This window comes from Dermacentor albipictus, chromosome 2 (genome assembly GCF_038994185.2).
Source record: "Dermacentor albipictus isolate Rhodes 1998 colony chromosome 2, USDA_Dalb.pri_finalv2, whole genome shotgun sequence".
Classification (NCBI taxonomy): domain Eukaryota; kingdom Metazoa; phylum Arthropoda; class Arachnida; order Ixodida; family Ixodidae; genus Dermacentor; species Dermacentor albipictus.
The window spans coordinates 31,376,152-31,391,938 of NC_091822.1; positions in this window are offsets into that span (position 1 = coordinate 31,376,152).

The window sequence follows — 15,787 nt, forward strand, 5'->3', positions numbered from 1 at the left end:
GTGTGGGGCGGCTGCTGTGCATCGCGCCCTTGCGTCACCCACGCGCCACCTCTCGCCATCTCCCGCTTAGCAAGGCTGTCGTGCCCAAGCAGGCTAAAGAAAAGCTCCTGGATTGGAGGGAGCGCCGGCCAAGTGAAGCCGCCGCGATGCCATCTTGTGGGAAGGGGCGGGGGGGGGGGGGCGTTAGCATGGCAGTCGACGCAGCTTATGTGTTTCGGATCGTCGTACTTGCCGTGCACTGTGCTGTGCGGATCTCAAAATGTGCTAGCGCACTCGGGTGTTGTCAGGAAAGTTGAAGTACAAACAGTTGATATGTTAGCGTTTTCATTTTAATTTAAACAAGGTTGCATATTAGCATTGTCTTGCTCTAAAATAAAGGAAAATTTTATATTTCCGAGACCCTCTATGCAATGAGGATAATAAAGCACCTACAACACCTGGTGACAATGAAGATAATAATGGACACTTATGCTTGTTTCATGCACTGTTATTTTCCGCGCTACTTATTCAGTTTGTAATTACTTTTGTTTTGACAGCTTTCATGATTAATCAATTGATACACTGCAATAAAGAATGCGAATAAACGCTAATTATTCCGCGAATTTTTTCCACCTTGCGGCAGCTGCATATTCATGCCGATGAAATGAAAAAAATTACCCAGTACTCGGGTATCTGTGATCCGGAGACCTCCAATATGGCTCTCCTCATCGCCCACAGTGTTGGATTCGAACTTGAAAATCCATTAAGCGCTTCAAAATTGCTGGAAACGTCAGCGAACAGCGCTGCGAAGCTCTTGCCAGGCCGCTTCTTGCCCCGCGCAAGATGGCCGCCGCCGGCTTCACCTGAGCCCATAGGCCGGTATAGGCGACTTCCACTCCAGCAGTTTTTTTAGCCTCCTTGGTTGCGCCACACTTCGCCCCGTTTGCAACGTGCCGCACGAGACAGATTGTCCGCGCCAGCCGATATATCGCGAAATGAAAACGTGTACAGAGCGGGGTCAAATTTGGCGTTAGGGAGTATCGTATTCGTCGGTGATTTTTTTCTTTGTTTATACGATACCTGGTGAAGACGCACCACAATCCGATCGGACAAAAGCTTGGAGAAAGCATGATACGAAGAGAGGGGGGAGGGTGCTGTTGGGTTTGTATATTCTGCACTCACGTTCTCGTACTATGGCCGAGCTTCTTGCACGATTATCAATTACAGCAAAACTGCTTATTCACAGTTGACCAACCGGCCGCTGTTCTCATAAGGGCGGCGGTTATCACAACAGCGATACCCGACTCGCGAGCGGCGGGGAAAGCTGATGTCATGGTCCCACATTTTTTAAGGTGTATTTTGTTTTCATCCAGCACACTAAGTGCGGCATCACGCTAATTTTGAATCTTCCTGGATCTTACGCCATGTAGTGTTAAAGCGATGTAAAAACGAGTGCACGCATTAGTTTTTGTATATGTAACTAATTACGCGTATGCCGACAAGACGGATACAAGCACGTACAACCAGCAGCCCGCGGTGAGTCCCGTGGTACATGGTGGCTGGACAAATCCCTTCAGTGAGACGATGCCTTAACTAAGTGAAGCTATAATTAATCAAATAGCACCGGTCTCATGGCAGCTGTGAAATCTCCTGCGCCCGTGAATTTCCTAATTTCATCTCACCACTTCCTATTTCTCTGCCGTCCTCGAATGCGCATCCCTTTCCTTTCACTCTCACTATGTAGCTCTGTAATAGGCAAACCGACGTCTGTCATATGCATTACATGACCTACCTGAGTCCATTTCTTCGTCTTAAGATCAACTAGAACATCGCCTACCTCCATGTGCTCTTAATTCACGTTCTCCTATAAGCTGACTTAGGACAAAGTACATGCCAGTCAAGGAATTCGAGCACGAAATCTTGGGCAGCTTCGATGACCCGTTTTTGTGCACATTCTCCCGCAGGTGTTCTTCGAACATGCCCGCACACTCCCAGTCGCACATCCGGACTCGCAGGCTCATTGGTGTGCTGCATTTATTGTTGTTATTCGCCTGTGCTACGAGGACCGTCGCAGTGAACAGCAGTAAATCACCGCCCCATGTCGTGTTCATCCTGGCCGACGACCTGGTACGTACAAAGGCTACAAATCATGCACTGCGGCATAGTCGTCCCACCACAGTGCCAGCTGCTTGCATATTGGATGATTTCTCAACTGGTCGCAGCATTCTCATATTTGGCTGTCATATAAAGATTAATTTATTCGAGCTACATTTTGTCGTGTTGGGTCTCAGCCATTCTTGAGCTGCCTGTTATTCAAGATTCTGATGTTACAAGGCTATCACCCGCACCCGCCCTTTCTTTTGCCAAACACATAATGCTGTTCTTTGGTTTCAGCCAACCCGATTCTATGTGTACTACTTTTACGGCCAATAATGGCTGGTTTATTTCGGCTCAGCGTTCCCTATGCCAGATTCTCGCGCCTTTAATAATGTTGCGCGCCATATACAGTGAAATACAAAAACCAATGAGGGCAGAGTAATGGAAGGCCGACCTAGCCACCTTGTGTGGACGTGTCCCGGGCTGAAAACGGTCCGTCGACGTCATCCACGCCATGTGGCCTTGGTCTAATTAACTCATAGACGAGACCATCTATCTTTTTTTAAGCATGAGATGCTTTTAGGTCCCGTTGTCGGTGACCCTTCAAGCGACCTTGAGCCAAAAGCGAGATCCGTTATCCGGGCACCGTTGCGAAAACAAAACGAGATCATCCGGGCAATCAATCAAAACTTAAGGAAGTGCCGTCCATGTGCCCCAACCCTTTGTACAATACCGCATTACATACACTAGTTAAAGTCTAAACAAATTAAGAAAGAACATTCCTTCAGAGCTTTTCTTTACTAATGTTTGTTCACAATAACACTCTAGTTGTAAGTTCTAGTACGCTCAATTCTTGTCATTGCCAATAGCGACGTCCCAAAGGTAGACACAGTGCACCACACACTTGATTATCATCTTCTGGCGCTGAGCCAAAGCTGCTGTCCTCTTTTCAACGCTAGCGGTACGCGAGTTCCACGGCGCAGATTTTGCGCCGTCTCTGTCGAGAGATGGCGCCACGTTGTGTGACCAGGAAGCCGAGAGCACAGGCAGGCAAAGAAGGCGCAGCAGTTAAAGTTAAAAGCAGTTAAAAAGAAGGCGCAGCGGTCGGTCGGTCGATCGGTCGGTCGGCCGACCGACCGACCGACCGACCGACCATCCATCCATCCATCCATCCATCCGTTGTGCCTAGGATGGTTGTGAAGTGGTTGTGAGGAATCCTGGTAATTAGCCGAACCAATCGGCTTTGCCGGTAGCCATTTCATGCATACATCTACTCTCAATTACGGGAGAACCAGCATTTCTTTTCCTAACTTTAAGTGGAAGACAAGACTTCACAATCACATTTAGCATGTTTATGTATGCCAAAAGCAAAGCGAAAGATTATATTGTGGCGGACGCCAGGAGGACATCACGAATAGGTGCGACGACATAGTCGCCATTAGGCATGGTTGCCGTTGAGGCCAATTCGACGAAGGTTTGGGCTTTTGGAGGTAATCGAACAAACGCTGTAGTGCAGAGGGTGTTCGATTGTTCGGGGCGAACGTCTGAAAAAAGAGGAAGCTCGAGGCAAAGCGTACCGGTGGAACAGTCGATGAGGGCCGAATGCACTGTCAGCAAGTCTAGCCCGAAGATTAGGTCATGAGGGCAACTGGTCAGCACGGTGAACAGGACTGGAACTTGGCGGCCAGCATTTCCTATGCGAGCAGTGCACATAGCCCTGAAGACAACAGTGGTGCCATTGGCGACGCGTACGGCTCGAGTGATGGCAGGCGTAAGAACATTTTGAGACGACGACATAGGTTAGCGCTCATTAGGGACACTTAAGCTCCAGTGTCAATTAATACCACCAACGGAAAGCCATCTACGTCTACTTCAAGTAGCCTCGTGTTGGTGAGGAGCGTCAACGGAGGATTTGGACAGGACGAGCGTGACGCAGCCCTACCTCCAAGAGCTGCATGGCCTAGGTTTCCGTCCGGGATGGTCCATAATTGGTCGGTGACTAATAGCGGCGGGAAAATGCGGCAACCTGACGGGAACCCCAAGTAAAAAGCATGTCTTTCTTCAGAAGTTCAGTGGGAGGTCGAGCGATTGCTGTGAAATCTGTCACGAACTGTCGGAAATAAGAACAGAGCCTCCACAAAACTCCGGACATCTTTGACAGACTGAGGTACAGGAAAAGCCGTTACTGCTCAGACCTTCTCCGGGTCGAGTTGGGCTCCAGAAGCATCGACTAGATGGCCTAACACTGTAATCTGTCGGTGCCCGAAGTGGCACTTCGATGAGTTTAATTGTAGCCCAGCTTTGCGGAAGACGTCAAGGATAGCTGCGACGCGCTCAAGGTTCGTCTCAAATGTAGGAGAAAATACAAGGGCGTCGTTGAAGCAACAAAGGCCAGTTGACCATTTCAAACCTTGAAGCAGAGAGTCGATCATCCCTTCGAACATGGCGGGGGCATTGCATAAACTGAATGGCATAACCCTGAATTGGTAGAGGCCATCTGGAGGGAGGAAACTTGTCTATTCTCGGTCTTGCTCATCGACAAAAATCTGCCAATAACCAGTTCGAAGATCAACGGACGAAAAGTATGTGGCACCGTGAAACCATGAAGACAATCAAGAGCGTCGTCCATTCGTGATAAAGGGTAAACGTCATTTTTAGTAAGTCGGTTTAGGTGGCGGTAATTAACACAGGAACGCCGCGTGCCATCTTTCTTTTTGACGAGCATGACCGGCGACGCCCATGGACTCGACGAGGGCTTAACAATGCCTCTGGCTAGCATCTTGTTTACTTCTTGCTGAATAACTTGCCGCTCTACTCTGGACACGAGATATGGTCGCCGGTGAATGGGAACAGCATCACCAGTGTTTATCGGATGCTTAACAAGGGACGTCAGACCAAGTGGTCGATTGTCAGTGTCAAATATGCTACGGTAGGAAAGCAAAAGGCGATATGGTGGCGGCTTGGTCAGGTGCGAAGTCCGGAGGTTCAAGGCAACCTGCGGGTAATCAGGAGGATCTTGATATGCGTTGGCTGCAAAAGCAGTGACGTCGCCGTCTGCCACTGACCGGAGCGTGGCCACCGCTATGCCTTCAGGTAACACTTGCTTGGTCAAGCCAAAATTGATAAGGGGGAAACATCCGATTAGCGGCAAGGGTTACGATATAAAAATGGTATTATAAACGTTCGCTATAAATTAAGATGAAATTATGGGGTTTTACGGGCCAAAACCACTTCATGATTATGAGGCACGCCGTAATGGACTGTGGTGTCTGGCTCAGACCAGACGCATGACACTGGACCACGCAAGCGCAGTATGCAACTTTCTTTATTCGTCAGAGTAAAGCCACTTATATAGGAAATCATATTGAATGACGATGACGATATGTACACTGAAAGAAACGAAACTGAAACAATAAAAAAGGATACAACATCGCCTCGCGCTTGAAAATACAACACAGTAATTTGCAACAACCAAAATAACTCGAACTAAACACTTATTGTTCAGGTAAAGAAAACCCAAATCTTTCGACAGGTCGGCGTACCCTAGTGCTGCGACGCAAAGGTTGCTCCACCGAATCCTCTAAAGGAGCGACTAATTCTTCATTAACTTCAGCCCTTATTTCCGGCTATCGCAACAGTTCACCCTGTTCAGCGTCTGCGCGTATTTCAGCCCCAGCGGTACCCGAGTAGTCATGAGGCAATTCCCATGCCCATTGTTCTGTTGTCCGCGATTGATTGCACGGAATCCGAACTAGTTTAGACGCGTTCGAGCAACGACCGTCGCTCATCAAAAAGCTATTTTTGCCTTTTCTGCCGACAATCTTGAAAGGTCCCATGTAGTTTACCGACACTTTCCCACCGCCTGCTGGCTTGCGTACACGAACGAAGTCTCCTACACAAATGGCTGGTCTTTTCGCACCTCGCCTCCGGTCCGTATGCTGGTTTGCATACGTCTGCTTCGCCTTAACCCTAGCAGGAACATTTTTATTCGAACCGGCATGGACACCCTCTCTTGCCGGCAAACCCACTGTAATGAGTCTTGTCCTTGGCTGGCGCCCGTGAAGCAACTTGGCTGGCGACACACCCGTTGTCGCATGCGGTGTCGACTTGTATATGCCGAGATAGTCAACCACAGCAGCCTGGAGGGGCCGTTGTTCCAATCGGGCAACCTGCATGAAATCTTTCAGCACGCGATTAAAGCGTTCAATTGCGCCATTTCCTTGTGGATAGTACAGAGAACAACAACGACGCGCAATACCCCTCTCTCTCAAGAATGTTTCAAACATTTGCGATCTAAACTGAGGCCCATTATCTGTGACAATTTCTTCCGGATAGCCTTCTCGGCTGAACACAGTCTGCAAAAAATCGACCACACTCTGTGACGTCACTGTAGATGGAAAGGCAACCTCAGGCCACTTGGAATGATAATCGATCAGCGATATCATGTACCTACAGTTTGAAGGGGCCCAGTCAATTGGTCCCACTATATCCATTGCTAACTTCTGCCATGGCAGCGCTGTAAACGTCACCGGCTGCAGCGGTGCAAATGACGGTTTAGCGGACTTGTCCGCGACCTGGCAGATATGACAAAAATGGATTGCTTCTTTTACCTGTTTATTCAAACGCGGCCACCAGTAAAGATCACGTAGTCTCTGCTTCGTCCTCACAATTCCTGGGTGACCTTCGTGCGCAAAACCAACAAGGATCGAGGTTAATAAACTCGGAACAACTACCTGCTCGCCGCGCATCAAAAGGCCATCAACGAAAGAAAGCTCTTACCGCACGTTAAATAGGGCATTATTTCTGCTGACAAAGCTTTTCTAGGCTCCCAACCATGTACCACGTGTACAACAACCTGTTGCAGTGTGCTGTCTGCAGCAGTAGCCACCTGCAGCCGTTCCTTTGTTAGGCACTCTGATACAACGGACACAATTTCTTCCTGCATCGTCTGCAGCGAATGAGAGTAAAGAGGTAGACGTGAAAGCGCATCGGCCACGACATTTTGCGATCCCTTTTGGTACTCTATGTCGAAATTATAATACAAAAGTCGAGCTGACCATCTGGATATACGCAAAGGTCGGCGTCCTGTACCGGCAGCTGAAAGTAAGGTCACCAGTGCCTGATGGTCCGTACGCAACAAAAATTTTCTACCCCACAAGTAGACGTGCCAGCGCTCGCACGCGAAGAGACAAGCAAGGGCCTCACGTTCCCCAGCGGAGTACTTCCGCTCAGCAGGAGTCAGGGCACGCGATGCGAAGGCCACCGTGCGTACGCTGTCACCATCACGTTGCTGAAGAACGGCTCCCAGTCCCTTATCAGAAGCATCTGTCGTAACAACTACATCAAGGTCTGGGTTAAACATTTGTATGACTGGGCTTGAGGACAAAGCTGTCTTAAGAAGCTGGAAGCTACGCTCAGCCTCATGATCCCACGTGAACTGTTGACCAGACCGCAGGAGCCTTCTAAGCGGCTCGACGAGATCAGCAAATCGCGGCACAAACCGAGCATAGTAGCCAGCGAGACCAAACATGACCTCAAAGTGGCAACATCGTGAGGAGCAGGCACTTTGACAATAGCGTCAACTTCAGACTGCAATGGTGTGAGCCCTTTTGAGCTCACCGTATGCCCTAAAAAGGATAGTTCTGAAACAGCAAATGTGCATTTCTGGTTGAGCTTCAAACCTGAATCACGGATGCGTTTTAGCACCTGGTGTAGATTCTTGTGGTGCTCCTCACGTGTCTTGCCCCACACAATCACATCATCAATGTAACAAGGTACGCCTTTACAATCTTTCAAAATATGCTGCAACATTCTCTCAAAGGCTGAAGGGGTAGATGAAAGGCCAAAACACTCTCTTAAAACGAAACAATCCTTCGTGTGTGATAAAAGTGGCTAGTCCCCGACTTTCCGGAGTCAGTTCTAGCTGGTGGTATCCCGACGCTAAGTCGAGCTTTGAGAAGCACGTTCCCCCAGCTAGTTTACGAAGTAGTTCCTCTGTATGCGGAAGAGGAAAAGCATCGGCAATTACTGCCTTGTTCACTTCACGTAGATCCACACACAACCTATTTGAACCGTCCTTCTTCCTCACGAGGATCGGTGAAATCCACTCTGATGCATCGACAGGTTCAATTATATCGTCGGCCAGCAGACGTATCTCTACCGATACCTGTTGCCGTAGCGTGAGTGGCAGGCGTCGGAGCTTCGCAACGACTGGTTTCACAGATAAACGGCATTAAACATGGTGCACAAAGCCTTTCACATGCCCTAACTGTTCCATGAACAAGTGCGCAAACTGGTGCGTGAATTCTGAAGGCAGTGAGTCAGGGCATGTCACCTGGCAGCAATTCAAGGTTGAGCCGTTGATAGTGATTCCCAGGCTCCGAACGGCATCAAACCCCAGCAGCGAAGTGCCCTTGGTTGTGACATGAAAGAGCACACTGGCTCTGTTTCCCTTGTAAGATACGTCAGCAAGAAAGCAACCGCTTAACTTGATTTGTTCTCCAGAATAGTTCCACAAATTGGCAGTCGGCGCTCGCAAAGAGTAGGTGTTGGCTAGATATTTGTGGTAGTGCTCTTCATTGAGCAAAGAAACCGTAGCGTCCGCGTCGACAATCAACGACAATCTTATCTTCCCGATAGAAACGGTGGCTCGAATATCTTTCGCCGAAGCATTACGCTCACCGATTTGAAGTACCATGACGGCGTTGGCCTCCTCAGGCTTTCGAACGGCATATTTCTTTTTCTTCGATTGGCACATGCTTGAAAAGTGACCAATTTTTCCACAAGAGTGGCAACGCTTCTTCCTCGCCGGACATGCAGTCGAGTTAGCCATATGCGATGACGAGCCGCACCTGTAGCAGCTTCCTTGCTCAGAGTGTGACCTTTTTCGCATATCTTGAATCTTGTTCACAGTGCTATGCGCGAATTCCCCGAGCTCTTGTTGCGCTTGCTCAATTTGCTTTCCGATGTCAACAGCAAGCTGCAGTGCAAGTGAAGACCCTTCATAAAGCATGCGTTCACGGGTTGTTCGTGACGAAGTGCCTTCCAGTAATTGGTCTCGAATCATGTTGTCGGTAGAACTGCCAACATTGCAAGTATACCCAAGGTCCCGAAGACTGTTTGTAAATGCTTGAAAGGTCTCACCAGGCAGTTGTCTTTGGGGAAACCAACGCCACTCCACCAAATCATTCGTAGCGCTCGTAAAATGCGTATCCAGTGCAGCAATCGCGTCCTTGAACTGGTCCACCTTGTCCTCGGCCTTGGCGTCCGCGGTCACGTCTGCTTCTTGTGCAAAGATGCTGTAGAATATTCGCTGGCCTTCAACCCCGAGCGAGTTTAGCAGAATTGCCCTGCAACGCTTCGGCTTCAGTTCATCGCGGTGAATGGCCTCCAGGAAATTCAGGAATACGCGTTTCCGCTGTTGCCAAGGGCACAGCCGGGTCAGCGGGTGCAGGCAAGAAAGGGGGTGGTGCTGGGAAACACCCGAGCGGCATGGCTCCGATACTGACCCTCGTCGCCAATATGTGGTGTCTGGCTCAGACCAGACGCATAACACTGGACCACGCAAGCGCAGTATGCAACTTTTTTTATTCGTCATAGTAAAGACACTTATATAGGAAATCATAGTGAATGACGATGACGATATGTACACTGGAAGAAACGAAACTGAAACAATAAAGAAGGATACAACATGGAGGACTCCGGAAATTTGGACCACCTGGCGTTCTTTAACCTGCACCTGAATCTAAGTACACGGGTGTTTTCGCCCCCATCTAAATGCGGCCGCCATGGCCGGGATTCGATCCCGCGACCTCGTGCTCCGCAACCCAACACCATAGCCACTGAGCAACCACCGCAGGTCAAAAACGTTTGCTCTAGCAAAGGTATCTCGTAAGACACATAGCTCTCACATGTATTAATCTCCAACAAACGCATCTGTTTTGTATGTGATCTGAAACTGCTGTGCTGAATATTCGATATGTAATGTATGAACCTTTTGATCGGGTAGTAAGCGATTATAAAAATGTTAGTGACATTTGCGGCATAGCATCCAGTACGTCAGAATAATCTTTCTCCTAATGAAGTGGCCGCTACAACGGAAGGAAATGCGGGTAAAGAAAAGGATACATCTCGGGACCAACTCCGATTTCTCTATTCAAACGCTTGTAAAATGTAGAAATTATTGCGTTAGTAAGCTGCTCAATGAATCTAAATAAAATTTTTGCGTGTGATAAAGAAAGATAATTTCTAGCAACTCTTTCACGCCGAACTTCGATTCAAAATCTGAAATGTTTTCAAAAATGAACAAAAAATACAGAAGGGTTTTAATTATCGAAGCACGATGCTAACAAAAATGTAGGCTGTGCACCAAGAGCAAGTACCGCAGTTATGCAAAGTGTGCGGGTAATCAGAGTACCTCAAACGGACAAATATTTTATGTACGTTTGCTGCTTACGTGAAATTCTTAAAAATGTTCAGAAAGGTTGTGCAAAAGTTCTAATCAGAACTTTGCGGTGTGTGTACTTAAGGGTGATATACACTACAATTATTTTGTTCACTTTACATCTATTATTATGAGCTGCTTACGCACAGAATAGATGCTTCTAATTGATTTACAGAGCTGTAAACATAAAACTTCAGTTTATTATGGCACTTTTCCAGAATGTCTTGAAGTATATGGATGGCAAAATTGAAAATGCACATCAACAATTAGGTCTTCATTTTTCGTTTTAAATGCGAAAAAGATTGGTCATGTGACTGCCCAGAAACACAACTTCTCTGCTCTGATGTATATAGAGGGCTTATTTTTTAGTCCGTACAGACTTTTTATAAGATATAGTAATGAGCACAGCCAACGCGGCTTTTGCAAATGAATTACTAGGCGAAATGGACAAATTTCGTCACCAATAAGGTGATCTTCGGAATGCGAATTAGGAAGAATTCAGTAATTTATTTTTTTATTTATGCCTTGAGGCAGTTGACTATTTGACAAATTTAAGGGCAGTCACATATTTATATACATCTCTTTCCTTTTAAATCTTGAAAACTCCACATAATTTGAGTTATTTGACACCAAGTTCCAAAGCTCCATGGTGCCTTTATCGAGACTGAGAGCGTCTCGCTGCGCATGAAACGGCAACGCCCGGTAAGGAAGCCTGGGCCGAAGTTTGAATGAAAGCGTACAGTGGCAAATCCCGACCCGACCAAGAGGCGCGCATGCTTGTCAGGCAAAGCATGCTGTAGTAGTAGCAGTAGTAGCTGCCATGACTGGCCAAAACATTGAGCTTAAAACCTTCCTGCTCTTGTCGTCACGGGACGTTTCGGTCTGATATGTTAGCGGCGTCGCCTTTTCTGTGCTGCCGGAGCGGTTGCTTTCAGTCTCGATTTACGGTCAAAACTGAATGATCAATATCTCTAATTAGGTGCGGCTTTCAAGATTTAAAAAAGAATGAGAGGGCATTAGGGTGTGATTACCTTCAACTATTCCATTTAGGCGCCTGACCTCAAGCTTTAATAAAAAGGTCTTTAAATACATGTATTTGTAAAGTTGGAATTCTAAATGGTAAATAATTTGTATTTATTATTCTGACGCTCGTATTATTAGCGCCTAGGTATTGTCCGTCTAGGAACTCATCTACAAAACACCATGTTCGCTGCACTTGTAGCCTTTTTCATAAAAGACCTGTGTGGCCTAAGAAAAACATCTTGTGTATAGAAGCTCCCGAATTAAAGCTTTCTCTTACACCTCATATTCACAACACATGGAAGCCCCTCATTCAAAATCGGAAGAAACTGGTAAACCTGTGGAGCGCAATAATTTCGTTATTATGATTTGCTCACACCCGTGCCCACTAATTCCATGCGCTTATTCTTCCCTTTTGTCATGGCATAACACTTATGGGGAAGCCATGGTCTCGCAACGCCGACAAGCACTCATGGGAGCATTATTGACACTCCTACGTTGACCTAGGTAGCACTGTGCCTGACAGTCATGTGAAGCTGTCAACTGATACGTCGTCGCTTCCCCTCACATGATTACTGCTCTGACCCGGGGTTAAGCACAATAAGATGGCTATGTGACATTTAGTTTGGACTAGTCGGTTCCGCACCATTTAAGCTGTACAAGAGTACGTAGTTGTACAAGGCCATAAATTGAAAAGCAGACAAGATCAAGGAGCTTGGGGGCCTGCAAAATGGCACTCCGGGTCTCTGCAGCGGGGCAGCGCACGGAACAGGGTGTGATTTTCGTCAACTTGCATTTTACAGGCGAAAACGCTCGACTACTGACCAAGTGCCTGCGGTACAGCTGCATCAAGATACAGCGGCGTCGTCCTCATGCGCCGGTGAATTGACTGGTTTTGTGGACACGTGACACGCTTTGCCTGGCTTAAAAGGACGCCACGATCATCGTTGGAACCACTTGGCAGCGGGGCAGCGCACGGAACAGGGTGTGATTTTCGTCAACTTGCATTTTACAGGCGAAAACGCTCGACTACTGACCAAGTGCCTGCGGTACAGCTGCATCAAGATACAGCGGCGTCGTCCTCATGCGCCGGTGAATTGACTGGTTTTGTGGACACGTGACACGCTTTGCCTGGCTTAAAAGGACGCCACGATCATCGTTGGAACCACTTGGCAGCGGGGCAGCGCACGGAACAGGGTGTGATTTTCGTCAACTTGCATTTTACAGGTCTGAACTCTCATTACTTCTGCTAATTTTGTACGTACTGCCTCTGCTGCCTCTGCTGCCTTACAGTCAAATTTTTGCTGCGCGTCTGTCAAATTTTTGTACGCCTGTGTTTGAATCGTAACCTGTCCCAATGGGAACCGAGATAGCAGACCTAAAACGCGAATTCCGGAAGGAGTTAAGGGAACTAAAGCAATCCTTGGAATTCATAAACAAACAGTATGAAGACATGAAACAGAAATGTGCTAGCGTCAAGGAGGAGAATGCGGCTTTAAAGGTGTCCAATGATCTTTTGGCTCAGGAGCTGGACAAATTGAAGGCTCAGGTCCGTGATAATTCTCTCAGGATAACAGCTCAGGATCAGTATTCAAGAAACAAGAACATCGAAGTGAAGGGAATTCCAGTTGCAAATAACGAGAACCTCGTGAACGTGCTTGGAAAAGTAGGTGCAGCGCTGGGCGAGCCTATAAATGAGCAGGATATTGAGGTTTGCCATCGTGTTCCTGTGCGGAACAGTGGGACGGATGGAACAGATGGGTCGAATCAGAACATTGTTGTGGTCTTTAACCGGCGGTCGAAAAGGGACGCAGTTGTTGAAAAAGCACGAAAGACGAGGTTCACTACAACTGAGCTAGGATTTGCCACTGAGCAACCCGTGTTTGTTAATGAGCACCTGGCCCCTCAACTAAAGAAGCTACTTGGAATGACTGTGGCGAAGAAAAAGGAAATGAAATGGCGCTATGCGTGGGTGAGGGGAGGCAAAATTTTTGCTCGTAAGACGGAAAGCTCCCGTATGCTACGTGTAGCATGTGAAGCCGACTTGGAAAAGATGATGTAGTTCTTTCCTACTTATTGGCGCGTTCATTCTCGTACTTTTTGTTCGGATGGTTATGCCACGTGACGTTGTCCGCCCATGTGGCGGTGCCTATATCTCATTCTTACATTGCAATACGCAATCAGCTAGGCACAAACATGACGAGCTAATGATGTTTCTTGCTGAGTTTGGTTTCAAATTTGACGTCATCATGTTCACAGAAACGTGGTACGAATCTGAAGGGGAAGTACTTTACCTGCCTGGTTTTAGAACTTTTTTTCTAAATCGATCACATCGCCGTGGTGGGGGTGTTTTGCAACTTGTATCCGAGCACATGTCATGCAGCTTACTCACCGAATTCTCGATAGAAACACCAGATTATGAAGCCTTATCCTTACAGTATCAGAAATCTGTATTTGTTGTGCTGTACCGCCCACCGAATGGTAAACTGGACGCACTTCTTTCTTTTCTAGAGAGCGTGCTCAGTTTTGTGTCATTAAATAGGCTGCACATTACAATTGGGGGTGACTGTAACATTAACCTTTTGCAAGATACATATCAGTCACGAGAATTGCAGGTAATTTTGGATTCATTTGGTTGCAAAAACGTTATAAATGAGCCAACACGCATCAGCCACTCTTCTGAAAGTCTTCTGGATTTATTCGTAACTAACAGCATTGAAGACACGATACAATCGGGTGTTGTCTCAGCAGCCGTGAGTGACCACTTACCTATTTATATGTTTTGTAAACACGGTGAAATTATGAAAAAAAGTGTGAATCATTCTGAGTCATTCATTGTTCAAGAGATAAATCCGAGAACATTAAACAACTTTAGGGAAGAAATCCAAAAAATAATTTGGAACCCTGTCTTTGAATGTGTAGACGCTAACAAAGCCTACAACATTCTCATTTCTATCCTTACTGAAGCCTACAGAACCTGCTTTAGATTCAAAATGGTAAAGAAATCCAAGAAGATACGTAAGCCCTGGCTCACAGATGAATGTCTCAGTATGATAAGAAAAAAATATGCGTTGTATTCCGTATTTCTGCAAACAAAAAATCGTGCAGACTTTCTTGCTTATAAAAAACACAGAAACCTGGTGACAAAGTTTTTACGGAATGCTAAAAACAGCTATTTTGAAAACCTCTTGGGGAAACCGGGCGCTCGTGGTAATGAAATCTGGCGCGAAATGAACAAACTATTACAAAGGGGAAGCCGCCAAAATGAAGGACTTGAAATAATAATTGATAATGAAGCATTTAAAGGGCAAAATTTGGCGAACAAGTTTAATGAATATTTCACAAATCTGGTTGATAGCATCCATGATGACACTGCCACGAGCTTCCTGGACATGCAGATTACTAACAGTGCATTTTTTGAGCCGGTATCTCCGGAGGAAATATTCTTAGTATTTTCATCACTAAAAAACAGTAAAGCGCGTGACATAGATGGACTTCAAATAGGACCTATTAAGTTTGTACTCGATCTCCTGGTACCGGTTTTCACCCATCTGTTTAATACTTGTTTGTCTACAGGTGTTTTTCCAGACAAAATGAAGCTCGCAAAGGTTTCGGTGTTGTATAAGTCTGGAGACAGAAACGATTTATCCAACTACAGACCAGTGGCAATATTACCTGTTATTTCGAAAGGTCTGGAAAAAGTTATTTGTAATAGAGTGACAACATTTTGTAATAGGTTTTCGATTATAACGTCTCAGCAATACGGTTTTCGAAAGCAGGTGTCAACCGAACTTGCTCTATTGTCGCAAAAAGAGTACATACTTAATGGATTTGAGGAAAGGAAGTTAACCCTTGGCATATTCATCGATTTTTCGAAGGCGTTCGACAGGATTAATCATACCACTTTATTATGCAAATTAGCACATTATGGGTTTCGTGGAATACCTTTAGAATTACTAAAATCATATCTCGAACAAAGAAAACAGTGCATCGCTATTTCAGGCGAATATTCATCTTTGCTTCCTGTGAAGGCTGGGGTTCCGCAGGGCAGTATACTGGGACCGACCTTATTCAATCTTTATGTTAATGATTTAATAAGCATTAGTGATCAAGCTTATTTTGTTATCTATGCAGATGATACCAGCATTTTCTTTCAGTCCAAGGATATTAAGGAACTCACAAGTTTAGCAAATACTACCCTTGATAGATTGTTTCAATGGAGCACAGTGAATTCCTTAAAAATAAACG